Below are 10,000 nucleotides of genomic sequence, written 5' to 3'. Positions count from 1 at the left end.
ACACTCGCACACACACACTCGCACACACACACTCACACACACAAACACACACACACACACACAACACACACAAACACACAACACACACACTCACACACACACACACACACACACACACACACACACGTTTCCTGGTAATGTCTCTTCTGTGCCACCCACCCCCTGTTGACAGCGATGGCTGTTTGACGTGACTTTCCAGTGTCTGCTGACACGGGCCCGCTGGGTTTGCGAGTGTTTCTGTCGTGCTGCGTGAAGGCCCTGATATCCCAACGCTTGGTCTAATGAGTCGAATCAGTGCTCCACTTCTCCACATGATCTCTACAGCGGAAACCTCGTGCTGTTGCTGAGCTGCAGACTTATGCAAAACACCAAATAAATAAATAAACAGGCAGCGATCTGCTCAGGCGTCTGTGGAAGAACAAACAACCTCTGCAGATCTGAGATTACTGGGGAAATGTTTTACCTCCGGTACATGAAAGAGGGAGAGAGTTGGAAATCACAGCTTTGAAATCGGCTTTTGTAATCGGTAGTTAAGGGGCGGCCGTGGGTTAACGGGGGAGATGTTCATCTCTACAGTCTGCTGTGCGACATTTTATTACGTCTACAGGACAAAAACATCATATCACCAACTTCATTTTAAATACATGAATAAATCATTAAAACAGTAAACATGTTGCTAAGATGTAAATGGAGAGGGAGGGTCATTCGGTACCATGACCACCGTGCTCTGGAATTCCATCCAATAATCTATAAAACCTCCACTACCAGCACCAGCACCTGTGTGTGTGTGTGTGTGTGTGTTTGCGTGCGTGTGTGTGTGTGTGTGTCACACTGTCTCCTTCTGCTGTCTGTTTATGAGCTGAGTTATGGTTGAAACGCTGACATTTGAAATCGCTCATGTCCTTGAGTTCGTCCGGCGTTTTCATGGCGTTCCCGTGGTGTTCCCACACTCCGGCACCTGGACACTACATCGGTTCTTATTTGCCCGACACTTTACTGCGCTTCCGTGGTGTCATCGGCAGACCGGAAGGCCACTTCGGGAAATTGAGGACACCGCGGGGAGGAGATAGATGGGTCATCTCCATGACGCCTCACACGTGTGTCTCACACTCCAAACAAACACACACGCGTTTGCCTCACACTCAAAACATACGCTCACACGTGTGCCTCACACTCCAAACAAACATGCACGCGTGTGCCTCACACTTAAAACATACGCTCACACGTGTGTCTCACACTCCAAACAAACACACGCGTTTGCCTCACACTCAAAACATACGCTCACACGTGTGCCTCACACTCCAAACAAACATGCACGCGTGTGCCTCACACTTAAAACATACGCTCACACGTGTGTCTCACACTCCAAACAAACACACGCGTTTGCCTCACACTCAAAACATACGCTCACACGTGTGCCTCACACTCCAAACAAACATGCACGCGTGTGCCTCACACTCCAAACACATGCACGCGTGTGCCTCACACTCCAAACACATGCACAAGCCAATATTGACTGTGCAGGAAGAGTATGAACAGGAAGAGTTTTTTCCTTCCTGGATTGCTTCATTTATTTATTTCTTTAGTCGTGTGTTCATTTTTATCTGTTCCACATGTAACATAAAAGTTGAGTGAGTCGATGTCTTCTGGAGGCGTGAGATTTGTAACCCTGCATATGAGCTTCAGATCTGTTATCTGCAGCGTAAGGAGGGAGTACCTGATAGCTGGAGGGGCGGAGTGAAGCTTCAACGAGTCTCAATAAACAAATAACCAACATACCTGTATTTTTTGGTCTGGATGTGTGAGAATTTCACTCCCTCGCTGGTTTCCTGGAGCTTATTTCTGGTTTTTTTGGTCTTAGTTTTCTTTTCTGTTGGCTGCCGTCTGCATTTCTCTGTTCTGTGTCATTATTAGTGCTCTTGGTATTATTGTTGTTGTTTGGTGTGGACATTTCCGCAGCTGTGCGAGGCGTGCTCACCAGGCTTGTAACAGCTTCAGCTTCCCACGAGTGGCGTCCTACCCAAACAACCATGTAACCGCCCTGTGTCCACACACACACACACACACACACACACACACACAAGATCACTGCTGGATGAGAATGCGCATGTGTGTGTGTGTGTGTGTGTGTGTGTGTGTGTGTGTGTGTGTGTGTAAAAATCTGTGAGCCCTCCCTTTGGAGTTTGGATTTCTGAATTAATTTCAAATGTTGTCTGGTCTTAATCTGAGTCACCAAACTAAACAAACATGATGTGGATAACTAATACCGGATAAACAATAACGCCCTTGTCCTGGTCAAAACAGAACACAGTGTTTAAACACCCCCACTCAGAATGGGAGGAGTGTGTGACCCCTGTAGTCCCCTAACACACACCACCACCAGATATACACGACGTCTCACCTCTGTAGGGAGGAGGGTTAGGGCCCAGTGCCGTGTGTGTGTGTGCGCGTGTGTGTGTGTGTGTGTCTGTTTGTTTGTTTGACTTTACTTTACAGTGGGACGTGTCCTCCCATGGAGAAGGACACATAAACAGAGTTGGGTCATTAGTTTACTGGTTACGTGTTACCTTTGGCAATACTGTTACTATGACCTGTTACACTTACTGCTACCATTACATAATATCATTACTGTTATTCTTACTATTACAATTACCAAATACTGTTACTGTGATCATTAACTAATATTATTACTGTTACTGTGATCATTAACTAATATTATTACTGTTACTATTAACATTAGCTAATATTATTACTGTTACTATTAACATTAACTAATTTTATTTCTGTTACTGTGATCATTAACTAATATTATTACTGTTACTAGTAACAACTAATATTATTACTGTTACTGTGATCATTAACTAATATTATCGCTCTTACTGTGATCATTAACTAATATTATTACTGTTATTGTGATCATTAATTAATATTATCGCTGTTACTGTGATCATTAACTAATATTATTAAGTTACTATTAACATTAACTAATATTATTGCTGTTACTGTGATCATTAACTAATATTATTACTGTTACTGTGATCATTAACTAATATTACAGTTACTAGTAACATTAACTAATATGATTACTGTTACTGTGATCATTAACTAATATTATCACTGTTACTGTAATCATTAACTAATATTATTACTGTTACTGTGATCATTAATTAATATTATCGCTGTTACTGTGATCATTAACTAATATGATTACTGTTACTGTGATCATTAACTAATATTATCGCTGTTACTGTGATCATTAACTAATATTATTACTGTTACTGTGATCATTAATTAATATTATCGCTGTTACTGTGATCATTATCTAATATTATTAAGTTACTATTAACATTAACTAATATTATTACTGTTACTGTGATCATTAACTAATATTATCACTGTTACTGTAATCATTAACTAATATTATTACTGTTACTGTGATCATTAATTAATATTATCGCTGTTACTGTGATCATTAACTAATATTATTAAGTTACTATTAACATTAACTAATATTATTACTGTTATTGTGATCATTAATTAATATTATCGCTGTTACTGTGATCATTAACTAATATTATTAAGTTACTATTAACATTAACTAATATTATTGCTGTTACTGTGATCATTAACTAATATTATTACTGTTACTGTGATCATTAACTAATATTATTACAGTTACTAGTAACATTAACTAATATGATTACTGTTACTGTGATCATTAACTAATATTATTGCTGTTACTGTGATCATTAACTAATATTATTAAGTTACTGTGATCATTAACTAATATTATTACCGCTACTAATAATATTAACTAATATTTATTTCCGTTACTGTGATCTCAGGTAGCAAACACACTGCATTTGTATAAAACCTCGTTACCTGATCACAGGTTGTCTTAGTTTGGATCGATAAACACTCAGACCTCAGACGTGCTTCTATAGCCCTTATCGGCTCTAAGCGTCATTACAGGGTTTTTTGTACGTTCTCTGATTACGTTCGATCCGTCAGTGTGAATGGGGTCTTTGCTTTCTCTGTCAGTAACACAGATTGGTGTGTCTTTTTTTAAGGGATGCCTCCCCCCCCAATCTAGAGCTCAGCGCCATTTTATCGATTTGGACTTGGGCTTCGAGGTCCGGCCAGAACTGGGAATGTTTACAAAACGTGTTGAGTATTGACCAGAGGCTGACAGACCGCTCACACCTCCGGCCGACCATGTGTATCTATTACTGTGACTTAGTTAGAGATCGGAGGGCATTTTTATGGGAGATCATTACAGAAATCCAGAGCATTTTGAGGTGTTCACTGATTTTGTCCTGCATCTGTATGCGTGGATGCGTTTGACAGATTCTCCAAACAGGAAATTGAAGATATTAAATGGTAAATCTGCGGCTAGATTTCTGTGAAATATCTAAAGAGTTATTGAGTCATATTCATATTGAGCGTTTGAGCTGTTTAGAATAAACACATTAACCCCTTTATCATAATTCAGCCATTTTTAATTAATGTAGTCATGGCCATGTTCTGACTCCTCTGTGAAGTCTCGGATCCCCCGTCAGACAGATGTTGGGTTTAGTCACACACACAGAATGAAGCATGGGGTTTAGTCCCACCTATAGTGGTGGTGTGATGGAGTAATGATGCTGGTGTGGCGGTGTGATGGTGATGTGATGGTGGTTGATCTTCAACCAAACATCAAAAGATCTCCCCAATGTCAGGCCTCATTCAGCACATGAACGTGACCTCCTCCACAGTGTGTGGCTGTGACCCAGCTCCAGGACACTCTACTGTGAGACAGGGTGATCTGAGGACACTTTACTGTGAGACAGGACGACCTGAGGACACGTTACTGTGAGACAGGATGACCCGAGGACACTTTACTATGAGACAGGACGACCTCAGGACACTTTACTGTGAGACAGGACGACCCGAGGACACTTTACTGTGAGACAGGATGACCTCAGGACACTTTACTGGGAGACAGGGTGACCCGAGGACACTTTACTGTGAGACAGGACAACTGGAGGACACTTTACTGTGAGACAGGATGACCTCAGGACACTTTACTGTGAGACAGGGTGACCCGAGGACACTTTACTGTGAGACAGGATGACCCGAGGACACTTTACTGTGAGACAGGGTGACCTGAGGACACTTTACTGTGAGACAGGATGACCCGAGGACACTTTACTGTGAGACAGGGTGACCTCAGGACACTTTACTGTGAGACAGGATGACCTGAGGACACTTTACTGTGAGACAGGATGACCTGAGGACACTTTACTGTGAGACAGGATGACCTGAGGACACTTTACTGTGAGACAGGGTGACCCGAGGACACTTTACTGTGAGACAGGATGACCCGAGGACACTTTACTGTGAGACAGGGTGACCTGAGGACACTTTACTGTGAGACAGGATGACCCGAGGACACTTTACTGTGAGACAGGGTGACCTCAGGACACTTTACTGTGAGACAGGATGACCTGAGGACACTTTACTGTGAGACAGGATGACCTCAGGACACTTTACTGTGAGACAGGATGACCTGAGGACACTTTACTGTGAGACAGGGTGACCTCAGGACACTTTACTGTGAGACAGGATGACCTGAGGACACTTTACTGTGAGACAGGATGACCTCAGGACACTTTACTGTGAGACAGGGTGACCCGAGGACACTTTACTGTGAGACAGGACGACCGGAGGACACTTTACTGTGAGACAGGACGACCGGAGGACACTTTACTGTGAGACAGGGTGACCCGAGGACACTTTACTGTGAGACAGGGTGACCCGAGGACACTTTACTGTGAGACAGGACGACCTCACAGGGCGCTGCTGACATCCTCAGGGTGAATCTCTGTTATTCACACAGCTCACGGCAACCCAGCTCAGAGAGTAGAGTCACGCCACGGCTCTGAGCCTCCTCGCCTCTCCCCTCCTCTCCTCCTCTCCTCTCCTCCTCTCCTCCTCTCCTCTCCCCCTCTCCTCCTCTCCTCCCCTCTCCTCTCCTCACTCACCCTCCAGCAGTCTAGGGTAAATCTAACCAAGAATCACAGAGCATTAGACTCCTGCAGTAAACAAACACAAGAGCAGAGAAACAAACAGAGAGCACAGCGCAGTGGGAGACCACACACACACACACACACACACACACACACACACACACTCACACGCACACTCACTCACACGCACACACACACTCACACACGCACACACACACACACACACACACACACACACACACACACACACAATGACTGCATCAGGCCCCAGAAAGCACCTTAAAAATTCACAACACAGTGTTTTCTGCAGCTTCAGTGAAGTATGAATACTGGAGGTTTGTGGTGGTGTTTACAGTGATGTGGTTTATGTAATGAGAACAAACACACTGTTATACTGGCGTGGTATTAGAAGCGTCTCTGAACTGTAGTTGTAACATCCTGCGTGTGTCTCGACCCAACCCAGCCAGCAACATCTGTCCCGCAGGTCACGGCAGGTCGTGGCAGGTCGTGGCAGGTCACACATTAACCAGCGCTCATGTTGAGTACAAACACTCGGGGTCTTCCCGAGAGGTCTTAACCTCGAGATGGTGTTAATTGCATGTGCTGGTAACCGACCCACCCACGTGGCGTTAATCGTGTGTGCTGCTCGTGCATGCGCTGCGTTCCTTAAGTCGTTCTTCTCTTCAGTTTCCTGTTTTAAAACCCTAATTTACAATCAGGCTCTAAACCTTCCCTTCACTGTAACACCCCTCTCTCTCTCTCTCTCTCTCTCTCTCTCTCTCTCTCTCTCTCCCTCCCTCCCCCCCCCTCTCTCTCTCTCTCCCTCCCCCTCTCTCTCTCCCCCTCTCTCACTCTCTCCCTCTCTCTCTCTCCCCTCTCTCTCTCTCTCTCTCTCCCTCCCTCCCCCTCTCTCTCTCTCTCTCTCCCTCCCCCTCTCTCTCTCTCCCCCTCTCACTCTCTCCCTCTCTCTCTCTCCCCTCTCTCTCTCTCTCTCTCTCTCTCTCCCTCTCTCCACCTCTCTCTCCCTCTCTCTCTCTCTCTCCCTCTCTCTCTCTCTCTCTCTCTCTCTCTCGTAATGAAAGTCAGTGACACCTGGAGGCTGTTGTAGTTCAGGAGAGAGCTGAGGCAATCGTCTAATGAAAAGATCAAATACCTTCACACTCCACTCTTCATCCTGACTCTTCTTCAATCAATAACCTCACTCTGCCTTCAGTAATAGGTTCCCTATGACTGTAAATTAATAACAGAGGTTTAACGACCGAACTATGCATGCACACACACACACGTGCACACACACGCGCACACGCACACACGAGCACACACACACGCACACACACACACTCACACACACGCACTCACACACACACACACGCCCGCACACACACGCGCACACACACACACACACATGCACACACACACACGCACACACACACACACACACACACACACACACACTCACACTCCCTTGCAGTAACTCCTTGTGTCTCAGGCACACAAAGGCTAAAGTAGCTTGTCAATAAGGCCTGTGGAGGACTGTGTAAAATAGAGGGTGTGGCCTGCATAAAGAGGGTGTGGCCTGGACGTAGGGGGATTACAAACTAATTGACTGCCTGGCCTTGCTAGAGTGACATGGCACTCGAGACCAGGCTGGTGTCTCTGTGTCCAACACTGTCTCTGGCTGCAGGTCCTCTCTTCCTCTCCTCCCCTCTCCTCTCTCCTCCTCTCCTCTTTCTCCTCTCTTCCTCTCCCCTCTCTTCCTCTCCTCCTCTCTTCCTTTCCTCCCCTCTCCTCCCCTCTCCTCTCTCCTCCTCTCCTCTTTCTCCTCTCCTCCTCACCTCTCTTCCTCTCCTCTCCTCTCCTCCTCTCCTCCTCTCCTCTCCTCCCCTGCACACAGCTGCCGTAAACAGCAGTCTGTTCTCAGCCAGACTCGTCACACTCCATGTCCGCCAGCTGACCTCTCCACGCTGGCCATGGAAGGTTTTGGAAAACCTCCTCAAATGGACAGTGAGGGTTTCAGCTCGCCTTCCTTGGGGCCAGATGGAATTCTGGGATGTCAAGGATCAGGCGTGGAGTTCACCCGATGGCCACGCCGCACGATTTCAGCATACCTCATTAATACACACCACTGGTGTCTTCCATTCCTCACTGTAGTTCCTTCCACTGTAGTTCCTTCCACTGCAGTTCCTTCCACTGTAGTTCCTTCCACTGTAGTTCCTTCCACTGCAGTTCCTGACACTGTAGTTCCTTTCCTCACTGTAGTTCCTTCCACTGTAGTTCTTTCCACTGCAGTTCCTTCCACTGTAGTTCCTTCCACTGTAGTTCCTTCCACTGCAGTTCCTGACACTGTAGTTCCTTCCACTGTAGTTCCTTCCACTGCAGTTCCTGACACTGTAGTTCCATTCCTCACTGTAGTTCCTTCCACTGTAGTTCCATTCCTCACTGTAGTTCCTTCCACTGCAGTTCCTTCCACTGTAGTTCCTTTCCTCACTGTAGTTCCTTCCACTGTAGTTCCTTCCACTGCAGTTCCTGACACTGTTCCCGACATTCCGGTCAGGACTGACAGAGAACCGTTTTTCCGCCTGCCAAGGAAACTTTTCTTCTTCGTCTGCGCCAGCCGTGCTTACACGATATATGTTAAACCTCATCCATTTTTTATCAGAACATGGTGTCCTGCCACAGAACACAAAAATAACAAGTCGTTGCACCTTCACACCTCACCCTCAGCTGTGGGCTAACCCTTGTGAGGAACTGAGGATGCTGAGATTACAAAGAAAAGGATCCGCTTGGGATTTGGGAAAGATTACACACAAGTATACATAATTTAATAAAGATGTATTTATTAATATTACTTAGTTTTATTTTATTTTATTGTAGTTTAAACCAAAAATGCCACAGAGGTGCTGGATGCACAGAACTGTGTTCTGGAATGTGGAAACTCCACTGGATCTTGGTGTTGCAGGATCCGACACGAAGCATTGGTGTGAAGAGCTCTCCTTCATGCCATCAGATGGCCAGGCACAGACGCCCATCTAGCACTTTCTACCATTGGTAGAGGGAATATAGTGTTAGTAGAGGGTGTGTAGTGTTAGTAGAGTTTGTGTAGTGTTGGCAGCAGGGTGTGTAGTGTTAATAGAGGGTGTATTGTTTTGGTAGGAGGGTGTGTAGTGTTAGCAGAGGGTGTGTAGTGTTGGTAGGAGAGTATGTAGTTTTAGTAGAGCGTGTGTAGTGTTGGTAGGAGTGTGTGTAGTGTTAGTAGAGGGTGTGTAGTGTTAGTAGCGGGTGTGTAGTGTTAGTAGAGGGTGTGTAGTGTTAGTAGAGCGTGTGTAGTGTTAGTTGAGGGTGTGTAGTGTTAGTAGAGGGTGTGTAGTGTTAGTCGGAGTGTGTAGTGTTAGTAGCAGGTGTGTAGTGTTAGTAGAGGGTGTGTAGTGTTAGTAGGAGGGTGTGTAGTGTTAGTAGAGGGTGTGAAATGTTAGTATGAGGGTGTGTAGTGTTAGTAGGAGGATATGTAGTGTTAGTAGAGGGTGTGAAATGTTAGTAGGAGGGTGTGTAGTGTTAGTAGAGAGTGTGTAGTGTTAGTAGAGCGTGTGTAGTGTTAGTTGAGGGTGTGTAGTGTTAGTAGAGCGTGTGTAGTGTTAGTAGAGCGTGTGTAGTGTTAGTAGAGGGTGTGTAGTGTTAAGGTGGGACAATGCCTCTCACACTACTGAGTGGGGAAGACATGACTCAGCAAAGCTGAGGCGGGCATGCACAATGTTTTAATACCACACACACGCACACACACACACACGCACACACACACACACACACACACACACACACACACACACACACACACACACACACGAGGAGACGGGCCCAGTAAACCTGTTTGTAGTTTAATCACACATCAGACAGTTTGTTACATTCAGGTCGGGACATTGAAAACACGTTGGAGTCTTTGTCAGCAGTGAGTGTGTGTTTGTGTGTGTGTGTGTGTGTGTGAGGTATGAGCCTCG

The 10,000-nt window shown here is 45.5% G+C and overlaps 1 protein-coding gene across 4 annotated transcripts in view; it reads left to right on the top strand.

The window, feature by feature from the left end:
• Window positions 1-10,000, top strand: part of gpc6a (glypican 6a) — a 137,644-nt gene that overhangs the window by 93,214 nt on the left and 34,430 nt on the right. The window lies entirely within an intron of this gene.

Source organism: Electrophorus electricus, chromosome 18, assembly GCF_041902795.1.
Source record: "Electrophorus electricus isolate QZ-2024a chromosome 18, ASM4190279v1, whole genome shotgun sequence".
NCBI classification, from domain to species: Eukaryota; Metazoa; Chordata; class Actinopteri; order Gymnotiformes; family Gymnotidae; genus Electrophorus; species Electrophorus electricus.
Note: the sequence above shows the minus strand (reverse complement) of the source record. Positions and strands in the feature narration are given on the sequence as shown.